Genomic DNA, 17,886 nt, shown 5'->3' on the forward strand with positions numbered 1-17,886 from the left:
AAGGTAGCCTACCTGGCGAAATTGCAAACAAATTAAGGGCGTTAGGCAGCCTTTCCAAACCGCTTATCCTACTGGATCGCGGGGGGTCTGGAGCCTATCCCGGAAGCAATGGGCACGAGACAGGGAACAACCCAGGATGGCGGGCCAGCCCATCGCAGGGCACACTCACACACTATTCACTCACGCATACACTCCTATGGGCAATTTAGCAACTCCAATTAGCCTCAGCATGTTTTTGGACTGTGGGGGAAACCAGAGTACCCGGAGGAAACCCCACGATGACATGGGTAGAACATGCAAACTCCACACACATGTGACCCAGGTGGAGACTCGAACCCGGGCCCTAGAGGTGTGAGGCAACAGTGCTAACCACTGCACCACCATGCTGCCCCCTAAATGGAAAACCATTAAATACAAAAGGAAAACAAAAGTGCTGTAAGACTGTATACTTATGTGTATGTTAGTAAAGGCTGTAGCTGACACAACGGACCCCACTAATTAGAAAGGGGTAATTGTACACATGTGGCATCCAGTATGTTCTTCTATAACAGTTTTTTAAAAAAAAAAAAAACTCACATTACACAAATTGGCACTATCAAAACGAGGATTATGGGGAAAATGGGGACTGTGATGGAGATTACATACACGTAGGCATGGTATTTAGTTTTTTTTAATCTGGTCACCTTCCAGAGTAATTGTAAACTAAAACCATCTTCACCCTATTTGATTCTTTATAAATGGACAATCAGTCGTGCAGTAAATGGGGGTATAGAGAGACACAGAGCTTGTCTAACAAGAAACCCTGGGAAGCTAACATTAATAGGGTGGGTATGGATAGCAAAACCATTGATACAGATTACAGATTTATATCTCACCTGAACCCTGGCGGGCTCCGTGCCAATAGGGGTTGGGATTAGGGTTAGTTAACTTAAGTAGTAATATTGATGTGTATATTCTCCTATTCTCCAGTCAGTGAATCGTGAAACGTAATGTTAATATGTTTCTATACCTATATGTTCTGCTTAAAAACCCATAAAGGCAAGCACAGTGTTTAGACATTCTGTTACTTAGACTAGTAAACACTAAGATCCTTCAGCTTTCAATTAACCTGACACAACAGTCTAAACAACAAATGTGTGCCATGTCATTTGTCATCTTTACATCTTGTATCCTTTATATGGTAATTGGATTTTCAAGGTGGAATTGCAGGTCGATCATTTTAAGGATCTAGATGTAAACCTCCCTGGTGTTGCTTTAATATTTTTTTTGCACAATTTGCTTCACACACTTCCTCCAGCAGAGAAGCTTACAATACTACACCCCACCAAATGACTGGATGATGCCTTTTTATTTAAGGTCTGGCTGTGAGCCTCGATTACCGATACACTATCTTCAGGCTCCTGCCGGGATCAGTCAGTATGGTGGACCTTTGGAGGAATGGGTACAAAACCATCAGGAAAGTTTGCAGGTGCTTCAAGAGTATGTGAAGGCTTAGTTGGAGGAACAAGCCACACCACGAAATCGGAAACACAATGAGTTGGTTAATGATTAGGGGTTTGATGAAGGTCAGCTGGTGTGTTTGCGGAACCATGTTCGAGGTAAAATACAGGATCATTGGGATGCCTGTTTGTATATGGTAGTTCGGTGTCCCCAAGATCAGGGTGCAGTTTACTCTGCAACTCCAATGGAGGGGGACGGGGTTGTCCGTCAAGTTCACCGAACAGAGTTGCGTCCAGTACCACAGGGGGTTGTTATGTCAGGGGAAGATGTTCTGGTAATGTCTCCTGAGTCTGGGTTGCCCACAGGGGCAACAGAAATGGAATCGGATGAGGACTCTGTGATTTTACGGGGACAGGGCTGGTGGGAGGGGTCGCAATAGAGCATCCACAAGTAGGCCTCGTATAATGGAGGAGGTTATGTCCCCCCCGAGGTGTAGAGACCAGTTAAACGTTCGGTGAGGTCCACCACTGGTCATCATACCAACCCTTATAAGTTACCACGGTCAGTGAATGATCGTTCGGTTGGGGAGGAAGACCAGTGGTTTGGGGATAGAATTCTTAGCTGTGATCGTTGGGTCATCAATTTCATTTTGGGGGATGGATTGTAGCCAGGCAATTATAGGCAGGTATAGGAACTGCAGTTCGGACTGGAGGCATAGCCGGGGCGAGATGGCTGTGCATGTTCCGATGGTAGGGCATATTGGCAAAGGAGCAGGCACGGGAAAGACAGGCAGGGTCCTGATAGATTTGGTGGAGCATCGGCGGGCATATTGAATTTGCAGTGTAGCAGCCTTTCTGTTTGCTTGTTTCAGGGGTGAACAATCTTATCCGCAAAGGGCCGGTGTGTATGCAGGTTTTCGCTGCAACTCCCTAATTAGATTTCTAATTAGAGGACTGATTAGCTGAAGAGTCCTCATACCTGGTTTTGAAGAGCTGACCTAAAGGTTACCCCAAAAACCTGTTTTTTTTTTGTTTGAATGGGGCAGTGAGTCATGGGGTAAACTACTGTTCTTTAGGGGTTTTCAAGGTGGAATTACGGGTCGATAATTTTAAGGATCAGGTTGTAAACCTCCCTGGTGTTGCTTTAATATGTTTTATCTGAGGTTGTATCGTGTATTATCAAGCCAGCCGGCTTAGTGGCCTCGGGAGCGGGGTTTAGTGGGAGCAGCTGGCTAGTTTTATTTTCTTTTTTGTTTGTGTCTTTTTCTTTGTTGTATGTATATTTTGGGTTCATTATTAGGCAGGCTGGGCCTTTTGGCACCTGTAGTCTGGGTGCTGGATTGCCCATAGGGGTCTTTTTTATTGCTGTGATTTGCTGTGTCATTCACTAGTGTGATTTGTGCTGGATGTGTTTTTAAGGTTGTGCTGTGGCGTGTACCTGAGCAAACTTTGGGCAACCTGTTCTCTTGTTGGCTTTATTGACAAAGGGTGGATTAGTCTAATTACGGCCTGCTACAAATAGCTGCATATAACGTATAAAAAAAATCACCTTATGGGTGCTCCGTAGGGTAGCAAGATCTTGAGTTTTTTTACAGTACTCGGGTACGTTTTAAAATTTTCGACCAATCAGCAAACATTATTCTGACAGCATAGCTGGGAAACCAATGAAAAGTGAGTGCAACGTTCTAGAACTTGACTTCGGGTTGACGCTCCCTATAAAAGAGCTGGGTACTGCTTCAAGGCGTTCAGTTGGCGCTACCTCCTGATAGAGTAGCACTGTACGGCTCTTGTTCCGTAAAACAACATCAAAAGGATGAAAAAAAAAACAATATTTAAAGAAGACGAAAAAAATCAATTTTTAAAGAAGACGAAAAAAACATCGTCTAAAAAAATAAGCCAAAAAAATAATATCCGAAGAAGGAAAAACATGCAAAGTAAAAAAAACAAACAAAAATAAAAAACAATATCCAAAGAAGAAGGAAAAAAACATCCAAAGGGAGAAAAGAAGAACTGAAGGGCAAACGAGGTAGGAGGAAATACAAATTTCGTTTCAGCACCGTTGGAGTGCCAAGCCGTGAAAAGCATTTGGCCAGAAGACAAGGTAAGTGTTGTACCTGTTATTTTAAAACAGCGCTTTTCAAAATGCTGCTTTATAATCGTTTGAGATCGTTAGCCAGTGTGACAGCTGAAGGCTTTTTGAGTTTACCAACATAAAGTTTTATTTCTGTATTAGGACATTGTCAGGAACAATGATGTGTTCATCGCTATGATGTGGTCAAAAAGCGATGCATTGAATCTTAGAAACATTTGTGATTTTTCAAACGATGCTTTTCCTTTTATTTAATCAGTAAAATTTCCATCGGTTTTATATAGTGCCCCTTGAAATATGTCTTTAGCTCATTTTCCGGGCATTTTACTAGAATGCATCCTGAGAAATACACAAGCTCTGCTGCATTTCCGTGCCTCGATGTTTAGTGCCGAGTATAATTGTTGCAGTTGCCTTTTATATATTCCATGAGACCTGTTGGTACCAAGAGAAGTGTGAGACTGTCAGGGTGAATTTATCATACAATCGCACGCATAAATACCTGAGGGTTGCCAGTCCTTTTGCGTTGTTACAGGAGGACTAGAGCTGACGAGTGTGTTTCTACACACTATCAAGGGCATTGTAGTACAGTTTTCTCAGGTGGGAGAATGCTGCCGATCTCCTATTTGACAATACAGCCCTTGATATATTAGAATATTACAGAACTAGAAGCCTTTTGCAAGGAAGAATGTGAGAAAATCCCAAGTACAAGAACTGAAAGCCTTTCAGCTGGCTATAAGAAGCGCTTGTAAGCTGTGATATCTGGCAGAGGAGGTGTTACTAAGTACTGATTACGTAGGGTGCCCAAACTTTTGCAGAGTGCCATAATAATGTTTTTATTTTGTAATTTTGTTCAATTTATGGCATAAAAAGTAACTATTCATCAATGTTTGCTGAAAATATTGTGTATTTTCCCCCCAGTTCCTAAAGAGACTGTATTAACTGATATTGTTGCTTTTGTAATTGAAAAGATGTTATTTGTCAAGGGGTGCCAAACCTTTGCATAAGACTGTACACAGTGTGTGTATGTGTTTATGTGAGTGTGTGTCTGTGTGTGTGTTTATATATATATATATGTGTGTGTGTGTGTATATATTTCTGTATATGCATGTGTATATATATATTTATATATAGTTCACACACATTCAAACTTATTTGAATACACATTCAAAATAATTTTTATTATTATTATTTTCGTTTTTTTTTTTTTTTGTGTTTTAAAATGTTTTATTTTTGCAATGGAAATAAAAATAAAGCAGTTCTCCATAAAGGAGGGATGGTGGATGGAATATATATATACATATATATAAAATAATTGTCACACAACCTGGGTGACATGCCTTGCCTGCTCACCCAGTTTTAGTGCACCTTAGTTATTCATAATGACCATCTAGTCTCGATACACCCATGAATATATATGTATATATATATATATATATATATAGTTTTTCTGTTTTTTTTTTGCAATAGACAATAAAAATAACGCAGTTCTCCGTAAAGGAGGGATGGTGGATGGAATATATATATACATATATATATATAAAATAATTGTCACACAACCTGGGTGACATGCCTTGCCTGCTCACCCAATTTTAGTGCACCTTAGTTATCCATACTGACCATCTAGTCTCGACACACCCATATATATATATATATATATATGTATATATATATATAGATATTTTTTCTTTTTCTTGTGTTTTTTTTTTCGCAATGGATATTAATAATAAAGCAGTCCTCCGTAAAGGAGGGGTGGTGGAGGGAATATATATATACATTTATATAAAATAATTGTCACACAACTGGGGTGACATGCCTTGCCTGCTCACCCAATTTTAGTGCACCTTAGTTATCCATAATGACCATCTAGTCTCGATACACCCATAAATATATATGTATATATATATATATATATATATATATATAGTTTTTTTTTTTTTTTTGCAATAGACAATAAAAATAACGCAGTTCTCCATAAAGGAGGGATGGTGGATGGAATATATATATACATATATATAAAATAATTGTCACACAACCTGGGTGACATGCCTTGCCTGCTCACCCAATTTTAGTGCACCTTAGTTATCCATACTGACCATCTAGTCTCGACACACCCATATATATATATATATATATATATATATATATATGTATATATATAGATATTTTTTCTTTTTCTTGTGTTTTTTTTTCGCAATGGATATTAATAATAAAGCAGTCCTCCGTAAAGGAGGGGTGGTGGAGGGAATATATATATACATTTATATAAAATAATTGTCACACAACCTGGGTGACATGCCTTGCCTGCTCACCCAATTTTAGTGCAACTTAGTTATCCATAATGACCAACTAGTCTCGATACACCCATAAATATATATGTGTGTATATATATATATAGTTTTTTTGTGTTATTTTTTTGCAATAGACAATAAAAATAACGCAGTTCTCCATAAAGGAGGGATGGTGGATGGAATATATATATACATATATATAAAATAATTAATGTCACACAACCTGGGTGACATGCCTTGCCTGCTCACCCAATTTGAATGCACCTTAGTTATCCATAATGACCATCTAGTCTCGATACACCCATAAATATATATGTATATATATAGTTTTTTTTTTTCGCAATGGACAATAAAAATAACGCAGTTCTCCGTAAAGGAGGGATGGTGGATGGAATATATATATACATACATATAAAATAATTGTCACACAACCGGGGTGACATGCCTTGCCTGCTCACCCAATTTTAGTGCACCTTAGTTATTCATAATGACCATCTAGTCTCGATACACCCATAAATATATATGTATATATGTATTGTTTTTTTTTTTTTTTTTTTGCAATAGACAATAAAAATAACGCAGTTCTCCATAAAAGAGGGATGGTGGATGGAATATATATATACATATATATAAAATAATTGTCACACAACCTGGGTGACATGCCTTGCCTGCTCACCCAATTTTAGTGCACCTTAGTTATCCATAATGACCATCTAGTCTCGATACACCCATATATATATATATATATATATATATATATATATATATATATATATATATATATATATATATATATATATATATATATATATATATATATATAGTTTTTTTTTTCTTCGTAATGGACAATAAAAATAACGCAGTTCTCCGTAAAGGAGGGATGGTGGATGGAATATATATATACATATATATAAAATAATTGTCACACAACCTGGGTGACATGCCTTGCCTGCTCACCCAATTTTAGTGCACCTTAGTTATCCATACTGACCATCTAGTCTCGACACACCCATATACACACCCGAAGCTCTGATCTCAGATCAGTTCCATGCCTCCAGAATCTAATGTTACCCTCAAGGAAGAAGGGAAGCTATGATGAGTAAAAAAAAAGGTTATTAGAGTGTCCTGTCAGCGTTGGGCTTCTTCGGCCTCCGCCATTGATTTTTCGGTTTCAGGATGGAAAGTACAAGGTGGCTCTGTGTTGATGAATAATCCAGGAAAAAAATGCCACAAAGGCATGGAGTCACACCAGTGGAGTCTTATCCTTGCAATAAAGACCCCTGTATGACCTTTGCTGAATATTTCCAGTTTAGTGGAGCTGATCTGTGAGTAATGCAGTTATGCAGCAGTTTCTGATGGTTTCCGGTTTTGCAGGTGGTGTCCTTTTCAGCTTGGAGGAGGGAGCCTCCTTCTGGAACCAGATGTTGACCTGGAGAATCGTGAGTGACGTTTCCGATTAGCATACCTGATCTCCTTGCCCCGCCACGGGGCTCTGGTGAAATGTAACTATTCAGTGACCCGTATCTTTCAGTTCTTCGCTTCCATGATCTCGACCTTCACCTTGAACTTCTTCATGAGTATCTACCACAACAAGCCGGGAGATTTTAGTAACCCAGGTCTCATCAACTTTGGACGCTTTGACAACGATGTAAGTTTCCCATTTCTGTCGGTGTTGTGATGTAGATTGTCCTTTTTAAAAGTCTGTAGATGGAATCTTGAAAATCAAAATATTGGGCATCGGTAATTGATCTGGTTGTCTTGGCCAATGGTATGCTGTCCGCAAGTCAAGTAGCTCTTGGGAGATGTCGGCCGTTACCCTCTGACATTGGTTTCCTGCCTCCCGTTAGTCAGTGGGGAAAATGTGATGTTTATGGATGTCTGGACAACTTAGAGTGGAGAGCATTTTATAATCATTACCTCGTTTGGGAAAGGCGAAAGAAGACGGTATAATTTTGACCAAAATCCAGAATGAGACCAAGTTCACACTGTTCCCGAACATGTTTTGGTCTTTCCTGTCCGTGCCGTTCAAGAAGGGGCTGATCTGTGAACTTTATGGGGAAACAAGGGTGAGAGAGAAAAGGATGAGCTGTTATTTCCAGAAAGGGCTCGACTCGGTACCCTGTCACATGAGCAGTGATGTATTTTTACCTGCCTTCTGGTCACATGGGTTGGAAAGGAAACCATGAAACGTTTGTTGGGGGACTTGGACACAGCCCCCACCCCGCAGCGCATGACTTTCCTGGGAGGCCCCCTGGGCTGGAAATATAGTCATCACCTCGGTGGACATGAGTACCGCGCTGTTTTAGTTGGGCCTCCTGGTTTAGGTAGGCATGTTAGCCATGGTTGTGGATGTTTCTCGTTACAAGAGAGGCACCTGTAGCAGTTTACATGGTATGCAGATACGGTTGTTTATTTTATTTTTTTTAAACGCAGCAGAATTTTTCCCGCCTTCGGTGCCTGAAGTTTTTGAAACGTTTGCCCCGGATGCCCACTGTATGCTTCCTGTAGGATCACAACACGTTCACCATTTTTTTAAAAATTATACACTACTGTGCAAAAGTCTTAGGCAGGCAAAGAAAATGATATTTAGATTATCCTCGTGTTGGTGTAAAACTATGATATTATGCCTGTGAAAGTGTGTCAACTTCGCCATTTCAGAACCTCTGCTAAAATCATCCTAGTATTTGCAGCGACCGTCCAATGCAGCCATGTGTTTTTTTTGACTTGGCCACCAGCACACCTCATACAGCTAGTCAGTCTCTCACTGACTTTTTAAGCCAGTATATTTAACTTTTTTTAATTCAGCTGTTGGTGAAATTTAACAAAATCATGGAACGGCTGAGGTGCCCCTGAGGAGAAGTTTGGGAACTGAAGCGGTGTTCATCTAGCCATCCAACTAGATATCAGTAACTTTTTAGAAAATAGAAGAAATTACTCTATATATATATATATATATATAAAATAAAATTAAATAAAAAAAAAAGAGGCAAACAAGAGGTGCCCCCATGTGTGTAGTCCTGTAGGGTGTGATGTTGTCATTTGCATGTTTGACTGGAGGATTCTGGGTATTGATTTTTTTTTCTTTTTTTTTACCCCCCCCCCTCAGAGCACGGAGTACTACCTGTATGAGATTCCTCTGTTTATCGTCATGGGAGCCTTCGGTGAGAGAGAGAGAGAGAGAGGGAGCGTCTTATTGTGGAAACCCAAACCTTGCTCTTTTACATCTTAACGGACTGGTTCTGTTTCTGGTTTTCTCATGCCGGGCCCATGTCTCTTTCCCCCCCGCAGGTGGATTGCTGGGAGCACTGTTCAACGTCCTGAACTACTGGCTCACCATCCTCAGGATCAGGTGTGCCTGTGTGCGTGTGCCTGTGTGCGTGTGTGTGCCTGTGTGTGTGTGTGTGTGTGCGTACTTCTGTGCGCATGTGTGCCTGTGTGTGTGTGTGTGTGTGCGTACCTCTGCCTGTGTGTGTGCACGTAAGTGAGGCCTGTTTGGTTTTTACTGTGTCACGCCTGTCTGAAACTTAGGCATCTTAACACTTGAAATTAAATAATTAAATAAATATATCCCGAGACTGTGGGGCTGACCTTGAAACTGCCCCACACTGGTTTGATGCAAATGAAAGTTGTCCCACAACAAAATCATTAGCTGAGCCACCATGCCCCCCCCCCCCCCCCCCCCCCCATCCCCAGGTATATCCACCGGCCCTGCCTGCAGGTGATCGAGGCCATACTGGTTGCTGCCGTGACGGCCACTGTGTTCTTCACTATGATCTACTTCTCCAACGACTGCCAGCCCCTGGGGGAGGATCAGCTGGAGGAATACCCCTTGCAGGTAAGGCAGCTGGAGGTGGGCTCTCTGTGATTTCATTGGCTGAACAGCTGAGAGGGTGTGTATCCTGTCCTCAGGCCTGAACCTCCACTTATCCCTCTCACAGCTGTTCTGTGCTGATGGCGAGTACAATTCCATGGCCACGATCGTCTTCAACACCCCGGAGAGGAGTGTCCGCAGCCTGTTCCACAGCCCCGCAGGTCCGTGGAGTTTCCAGCACGTGTTTCAGGGCAGGATGGGTCGTGACCTGAAGCCGGATTGGTCGCCCCTGTTGTGCCCTTCTTCTGGAAGAGATTATAATTACAGTCCGTTGTCCATCTTTAGAATGAACACCTGTGTTTGATATTGGTGACAGGCTGGCTAGGTCCGGGGCAGCTGTTTGAACAGTCAGACTCGTCTGCCACCTCTGTCGTGTCGTAGGTTTGTTTACGGGCCGCTTCTGGCTGATTGTTTTCCCAGACAGACAGCTAAACCCATACACACAATCCTCCTCAATTATTCAAGGCTTCCCTCATTTGGGATGGGGGGACTGTCACCCTGCCTGGGGAGAACAGGAGCGCTTCTCAAGTGCCCTGACGAATGCCACCGTAGGCAAGTTCGAACGGCACTAAACTGTGTTCATCCATGCCCTCTAGTGGATGAAAGACATACCAAAGTAACATGGCTTGGTCTTGATCGGCTCCAAATTGCACTTTACACCAGGTAGAAAAATGGAAATGATCATATGAAAAATGCCATTCATCATGAAATAATTTCTGTACACCTGTATCCTCATTACAAGGGTGAATCAAGTAAAACTAGCTGGTTTCGCTAGATTAGCGTTCTTGGGGATCAACTACATGATCAACATTTTAGCAAAAACGTGGGAAACACTGACTTAGGTGATGAATTCCACCACCACCACCCCCCCCCCCCCCCCGGCAGGTTCCTACAATCCCGTGACCCTGGGAATCTTCACCATCACCTACTTCTTCCTGGCCTGCTGGACATACGGCCTGACTGTGTCCGCCGGGGTCTTCATCCCCTCGCTGCTCATCGGCGCCGCCTGGGGGCGGCTCTTTGGCATTTTGCTGGCCTCCATTACGCCGCACAATTCCATACAGGTACATCAGGACGGGTCGCCGTTCCTGGGGAAGCGCCGTATAGCCGGTGAGGCGGCGTGGTCCGCTGGCGGAGGAGGGGCCGTCACGATAGCAGAACTCTTCCCTCAGCAGAGAGAAACCTCACAGTGGCGACGTTTTCCACTGACCTTGATTTTTTTGCACATTTTGAAGAAGCAAAACTGAAAATCCGTTAATGGGTACGATTATATTTCAGGAGGACAAGCCCTCAAACGCTTTCAGTTTGATTGAAGTGGTTTTTGTGGCGATTCGCAAAACTGAAATGGAAGCCGATTTTGCGAACTTGTTGCTGTGTAGGACACGATGACTTGGTTCTAGAGCTCGTATCTCATGAAAAGCTCAATCCATGTTGAGGCACGGAATCATAAATTGCAGGTGTTGTTTCCATGATGTTACTTAATGGAAACACCCTTTATGCAATTTCACTTTGTCAACAAATTTGCTTGTTTGTGCAGAACTTTAATGGAAACGCTGCAGGTTTTGATATATTAAGGAAATTGAACGGGGTCTTTAGAAGTCAGAGGGCCTCCTTCAACACCCGCTTTAGATTGATTTCCTCTTTGTTGTCCAATCAGATTTACTCTTTAAGCAGTCACGTGACTCTTTGAAGGTGCCCTATTGGTTAGTGCTGTATCGATTTCCTGGGCCGCCCAGCGTCATGTCGGCATAGATGTAGTTTAACATAATGTTTGTTGGAAGTAAAGCCCCCTCGAAGTTTTTGAATGAGCATGTTTTATGATTTGTGGCGTTTCGTTTGACAGACCTTGGCCGACCCTGGGAAGTACGCTCTGATTGGAGCCGCCGCCCAGCTTGGTGAGTGTCCGTCCGCGGTCAGCCTGCTTTTCAGAGCTCGTCTAGAGGTGCATGGAGGCACATGAGGCTTCGGGTTTGCGTCTGTTTACGAAGGTCTTTGCCAGGTGGGATCGTGAGGATGACCCTCAGCCTGACTGTCATCATGGTGGAAGCCACCGGAAATGTCACCTACGGCCTACCCATAATGCTGGTTCTGATGACGGCGAAGATCGTGGGCGATTATTTCGTGGAGGTCAGTGTTGACGTTTCGGGTTGGAGCGGGTTGGTCCATTTGGCATTATGTGTGAGCCTGTCAGTGAGTGATGAGCTCATCGCCTTTCAGACCGTGCAGAACTTGGAATCGGGCCAGTCGTGTTTCGTTAACTGCTCCGGTCTCATGTTTGCTTTTGGTGTGGGTGGTGCAGCTAGCCACCAGTCTGACGCCATCTTTTTTTCATCTGTCCTTCCAGTGACTGATTTTGAGAACCCTTCCGTTGTTTTTGCACAGCTGTCTAACTTAAGGTGGCACATCATGCTGTGACAGCTCGTTTCGCTTCTCTGTTCCTCAATGTGCCAGCAAATCTGCTTAGAGGAAGTAAAACTTCAAGGGGTGGCAGCTTGTGAATGTTGTGCAGATGTGATCCTAAGCTCTTCTGAGTGACTCGAATTTTCCCACAGGGGCTATACGACATCCACATCAAGCTGCAGAGTGTGCCCTTCCTGCACTGGGATGCCCCAGCCACCTCCCACTCCCTGACTGCCAGGTATATTGCCCCCTACAGGATTTTCCCTGCTAATGCTTCAATGAGCCCAGTACACGCCTTTAGCAAGACATTGGTGCTTCATTCTCACTGTATATTCAGGTTTGGTGTGTCTGTCCATTCAGGGAGGTTATGAGCTCTCCAGTAACCTGCTTCAACCTGGTGGAGAAAGTGGGCACTATTGTGGATGTGCTCAGCAACACCTCGACCAATCACAACGGGTTCCCTGTAGTCTCCGGGTTGAGTGATGGCTGTGAGGTATGTCCCTCCCACTAGGGGTGATTTTGTTTTCCTGGAGATTTGTCACATGATGTACTTTGGGGCTTTGCTAATCTGAATTTTGTGCTCTTAGCCAGGGAAAATCTGTGGCTTAATCCTGCGTTCCCAGCTTATCGTGCTCCTGAAACACAAGGTGAGTGTGACCTAAGGTTCCTGCAGAGGTCAGCTGAATAAGGAGCATGTCTGTCCACACTAACACCTATCAGGGTGCTTGGTGTATATGCATGCCTGTGAATGACAGTGCAGCTGACCAATGAGGGGTTTGATTATTGAATACCTGGATGTGACTGGCAGTGCGATTGACCAATGAGGGGTCTGTTTACTGCGTACACGGTTGCGAATGTCAGTGCAGCAAGCCAATGAGAAGTGTGCTCATCCACGTTGTGACCGGTGTACTCTTTTCAACCAGGTGTTTGTGGAACGGGCTCGTTCTCGTCTCAATCTGCGCAAACTGCAGCTGAAGGACTTCCGGGATGCCTACCCTCGCTTCCCTCCGATCCAGTCCATCCATGTGTCCCAAGACGAGAGGGAGTGCATGATGGACCTGACGGAGTTCATGAATCCCACCCCCTACACTGTCACGCAGGTACTAGTCTCAGTCTCAGCCTTGGTCTTGGTCCTTGAGAACCAGAGACACATTTGACTAAACAGTCATGTTCTGCGACTGTGTTCTTCTGCCTCTTTTTCAGGAGACGTCGCTTCCTCGTGTCTTCAAGCTGTTCAGGGCCCTTGGTCTGCGGCACCTCATTGTGGTGGACAGTGACAACCAGGTGCGTCTGCCTTGCGAGGTCCTCAGGCCTTCGTCATCTCCAGCACATATCTCCATTCTCATTGTAAAATTCGAAAATTACTGCATCGGTTTTCAGCCAGTGGCCGTTGGGCATCCATCTAGATCAAGGTTATCACCCTGGTTTCCTGTGCTACTCCCACCCCTCCCTCATAACATAACCAGCTATCTATGCCCTGTTCTACGTACCAATCATTTTCCCGGTGCCCAGGTGGTGGGACTGGTGACGCGGAAGGACCTGGCCCGTTACCACCTGGGCAAAGACGGCCTGGAGGAGCTGCAGCTGGCACAGACGTGATGCGTGGAAGGCGACTGCCGCGCTGCTCACCAGGCCAACCCCCCCTGCCCCCAGTCAGCCCCCGCCAGAACCCGCACCGGTCGTGCATTTCAGCAAAGTCCGGAACCCGGGATGCCAATGACTGACTTTCTGGTTTCGTTCACCGAGGGTTGGTTGTGATGGGGGAGGGGATCGATTCCATGTGTGTTTTGCGACTTTTTGTTGCCCCCTCCCAGTTTGCACATAAAATAATTTATCCGTTATGTTTTTAAAGCACTTCAGAGAGAGAGTGAGTGTGTGTGTGTGTGTGTGTGTGTGTGTGTGTGTGTGTGTGTACTCGCATAGGTCACATTTAAGGACATTTTCCTGAGTACACACCAGTTAACTGGGGACCTCTTGGCAAATGGGGACCAAAAACCACGTCCTCATTTGTTTAGCTATACTATCATGTTCAGTATGCTAAAAAACATCACTGGCCAAAAAATTTCACGTGTCCCGAAAAATGACAAAGACCTGATTTGTGTACCAAAAGTGTGTGTGCCTCCCCCCCAGAGTGTGTAAAACGCAGCGCCCCAACAGGAATTCATGTGAACTGCACTTCCTTACTCTACGCACACATTTTGATCAGGTGATCCAAACAAACCAATGAAAATCTACTTTTTTGATGTGGATGATCTAAACCAATGAAATTTTACTTTTGTACTGGAGGAAGCTTTAGGCTAATATTTAGCATAACGTAAATATATACAGTATATTTACACATTGCTAGCATGCCCTGGTAATATTATTTCTATCACGCAGTAAAAGTACATCAGTATATATAACAGTTTAATATAACTGTAGCATGCCAACCATAAACATTCTGATAAAGTACAAAAATAAGGAACAGTATTAGCAAATTTACCTACGCCGATTTATACTTATTTGTAATGTTAGCAATCACTACCATGTAGTCTTCTTAGCAAACCACATTCAGATAAAACAGAAAATTAAAAGCAACATATAGCAAATATGACTCTAATAATTCCATGTAACAGGTCACCACGCATACATAGTAAGTGTAAGAAAGTAAGAGTAAGAAAAATAAGGAGCACTATATAACAAATACGACTATGCTAATTCCATACATCAGGTTGCTAGAACCGCTAACATGTAGCGTGCTTGGCAAACTACATTCTGATATATTATAAAATAAGGAGCAATATATGGCTAATATTAATATGCTAATTCCATGTATCAAGCCACTATATATAACGCTAGCATGTATTATGCGTACTAAACATTCTGAAAGCAAAATAAATGTTTATAATACTACCTGTTTTAAGTGGAAGTCCTATAATTTTAAATAGTTCTTTCGGCCGTCATATATATTACATGTGCAATAACAAGCGCGGAGGAATATTTATGTCACACTGCGCAGTTAACAAGTGGACTAAGTGGATTTTGCGGCTATAATTTGGAAAGACGTCACTTTCGCGGGGAAACATCGGAGGAAGGATTTCGCGCCAACAGGTAAAGTTGTTCCATTTCTTATCTACATTAGAATTTTTAATTTTTTTTTTTACCGAAAATAATATACATTTTGGAAATAATTTCCGCATTAACTTAGTAAGTAAGTAAAATGTATGGGAATTAGAAGCGTAACAATTGTAGTTCTTTAAATGTCTTAAAAATAAGAATTTGAACAGACTATAGGCACACACCTGTTTTAAAGAGTATATCATAATTATGCTATTCTTATTAACTTATCTTTAAATTATGAAGTGTAAATGAAATACTGGATATGTAGCACATGACATGTAGCCAATTTGAAACACTCGGTCCATGTACGTGAGCTGCTCGCTTATATACTGTATATATATAAAATAATGGGAAACATAATTATATATAATCTATAACATTATGAAGGTGTTTCCCATTATTTTTAGTCTTGGAAAACGGGACTGGGCGATATATCGAATTTTTATCTTATATTCGATAACTTTTTACATACGATTTGCTTGATAGTGTATCGTCATATCGATTTTATTTATTAATTGTAAATATACACAATATGATTTGCTCTAAAATGGCACGACAAACAGAGCAGGCAGTGCAAGAATAAGTAACGCAATGATGGCGCCGGTAGTAATTAATGTTCCGTGGTGCGCATGCGATGTTCAGCAGAGATGCATTTTTATGTTTTTCAGTTAGGAAACACTACTTTCAATAAATAAAACCATTCATCAAAAAAAAAAATTCATTCTGACTTTCTATCCTAACTTTTCAAAAGTATTTTAGAGATATTTAAAAAATATTTAAATACATTGAATATCGATACAGTGACCTAAGATATCAAGATTTTGTTTTTCAACTATATTGCCCAGCCCTGGAAACCATGTCCTGCACAATATTTTGAGTTTAATTGAGTGACAATTAATGTTTCTATTAAATAATGGAATTATATTTGTTTTTTATGAATATAATTTAAGTGATAACTGTAATCTGCATTGTTACAGAATGAACTCCATTAGGAGAAAAAGATGTCATCCATTGCAGGATGTCAAGTTGCATATCAGATTAAAGTCTGATAAGGCTGTGATTGAAGAGCGTTATATTAATGTTTATAAAGGTATGTATCACAAATGTGGACTTCTTATGTAATATTCTTGGGATGTGTAATATTGTGTCTGTTTAGACTGCATTTATCGATGAATTATTGTTTTCTTGTAGGAAGAGGAGTGTTCAGCACGGTGGACATTTGCAAAGGAGATTTTGTAGTAGAATATAGGGGTGAACTGTTGTCGGAGAAAGAGAGTTTTGAACGAAAGAATGGATATAGTGAGGCTAAAAGTGTTTTTCTCTATGATTTCCAATGGAAAGGGAAGAACTGGTGGTAAGCAGGAACTTGACAATTTTAAAAGTGTTAAAATACTTTTGCTGATTTTGGTTCAGGTGAGTCACTGTATTTTGTCTTCTACACAGTATAGACGCATCTCAAGAGGACAAGTCTTTAGGGAGGCTTGTCAATGATGAGCACAGGAATCCAAACTGTCGAATGAAAGTAGTAGATGTTGAAGGAAGTCCACATCTTTGTCTCTTTGCTGTTAGAGACATTTTGTCAGGAGAAGAGATTAATTATAATTATGGAGATTCAGATTGGCCTTGGAGAAGACAGGTATTTAGGTTTCCTCTTTTTTGCTTATTTTGGCATTTTTACAACATTTCATATATTACTGTTTGCAAGAGTTGCTCACAGTGTGATAATGGGTTGCATAGGAACAAATTCATTTTACTGTTTTGTTCTAAATAGCTCTAAATTAAAACACAGTAATGCCATTTTAAAGGTGGCTGTATATCTGTTTTACTTTGGATATCTGTGAATGACAGGCAAGATTACACTGTATAGTTATATAGATTGAGTTGATATTGGTGTGACGGAATTGTTCAAAATGAGGACATAACACACAGTGATTGGTCTGGACACTCAGAGGAGACGTAGAGATTTTATATGTCCCCATTTTGGAATTTGTCAAGTGTGCGAGGGTCCTTATTTTGCTCACACACAATGATTGTAGGTTGCATAGGAACAAATTTATTTTACTATGTTTTGTTCTAAATAGCTATAAATTAAAATACAGTAATGCCATTTTAAAGGTGGCTGTATCATCCCCACCAAAAGAGAAAAGTGTCCAGAATGACAGCCAGATACCCCAGTTGGAGTCTGGCTACATAGAGGTGAATATAACATTTTGTTCAGCTGTATATTTCGAATGTTCCTTAGTATTTGGTAAAACCACTTAATAATTAATGATTAACACAAACACTTAACACATTATCCAGCATGAATAATATGAGCATCCTGTTCCATCATATTTAATAAGGTGCACACTTTAATCCTAATTTATCAGTGTCTCCTCTATACATCAGTGACCCATGTGTGTTTCTGTTCCTTGTCTCAAAGTATAATTTTATCAATTATAGGCAATTAATCCCTGTTTGTCATCTCTGTGTAAAATTTGTGTTTTAAAATTCTTGATGGCTTAATTCCAGTAAAGAATATAGGCAGTATGCAGTCCTGGATTGTTGTATTGAATTGTTAACACTGGAATTTTGTATCTTTCTTTCTGATATAGTCATTCTTTTACTGTTTTTTTCCTTTATAGGCAATGGATGACTCGCACGCCAAAAAAAATAAGTCGCTAATGGACAAACAAATGACCCAGGCTAGTGACAGTTTTG

General features: G+C 41.6%; 1 long non-coding RNA gene across 2 annotated transcripts; it reads left to right on the forward strand.

Moving 5' to 3' along the window:
- The first annotated feature begins 13,958 nt into the window (after nucleotides 1-13,958).
- On the forward strand, nucleotides 13,959-17,881 carry LOC125730367 (uncharacterized). 2 transcript variants are annotated; one of them, XR_007390709.1, is made up of 6 exons: nucleotides 13,959-15,177; nucleotides 16,164-16,276; nucleotides 16,378-16,540; nucleotides 16,630-16,822; nucleotides 17,302-17,382; nucleotides 17,811-17,881. It is a non-coding gene; the product is annotated as an uncharacterized LOC125730367 (long non-coding RNA). The 2 variants fall into 2 exon arrangements; XR_007390710.1 differs by lacking the exon at nucleotides 17,811-17,881 and having other exon boundaries at nucleotides 16,630-16,991; nucleotides 17,302-17,632.
- The last annotated feature ends 5 nt before the right edge of the window (nucleotides 17,882-17,886 follow it).

Source organism: Brienomyrus brachyistius, unplaced genomic scaffold (assembly GCF_023856365.1).
Source record: "Brienomyrus brachyistius isolate T26 unplaced genomic scaffold, BBRACH_0.4 scaffold1198, whole genome shotgun sequence".
Lineage (NCBI taxonomy): Eukaryota > Metazoa > Chordata > Actinopteri > Osteoglossiformes > Mormyridae > Brienomyrus > Brienomyrus brachyistius.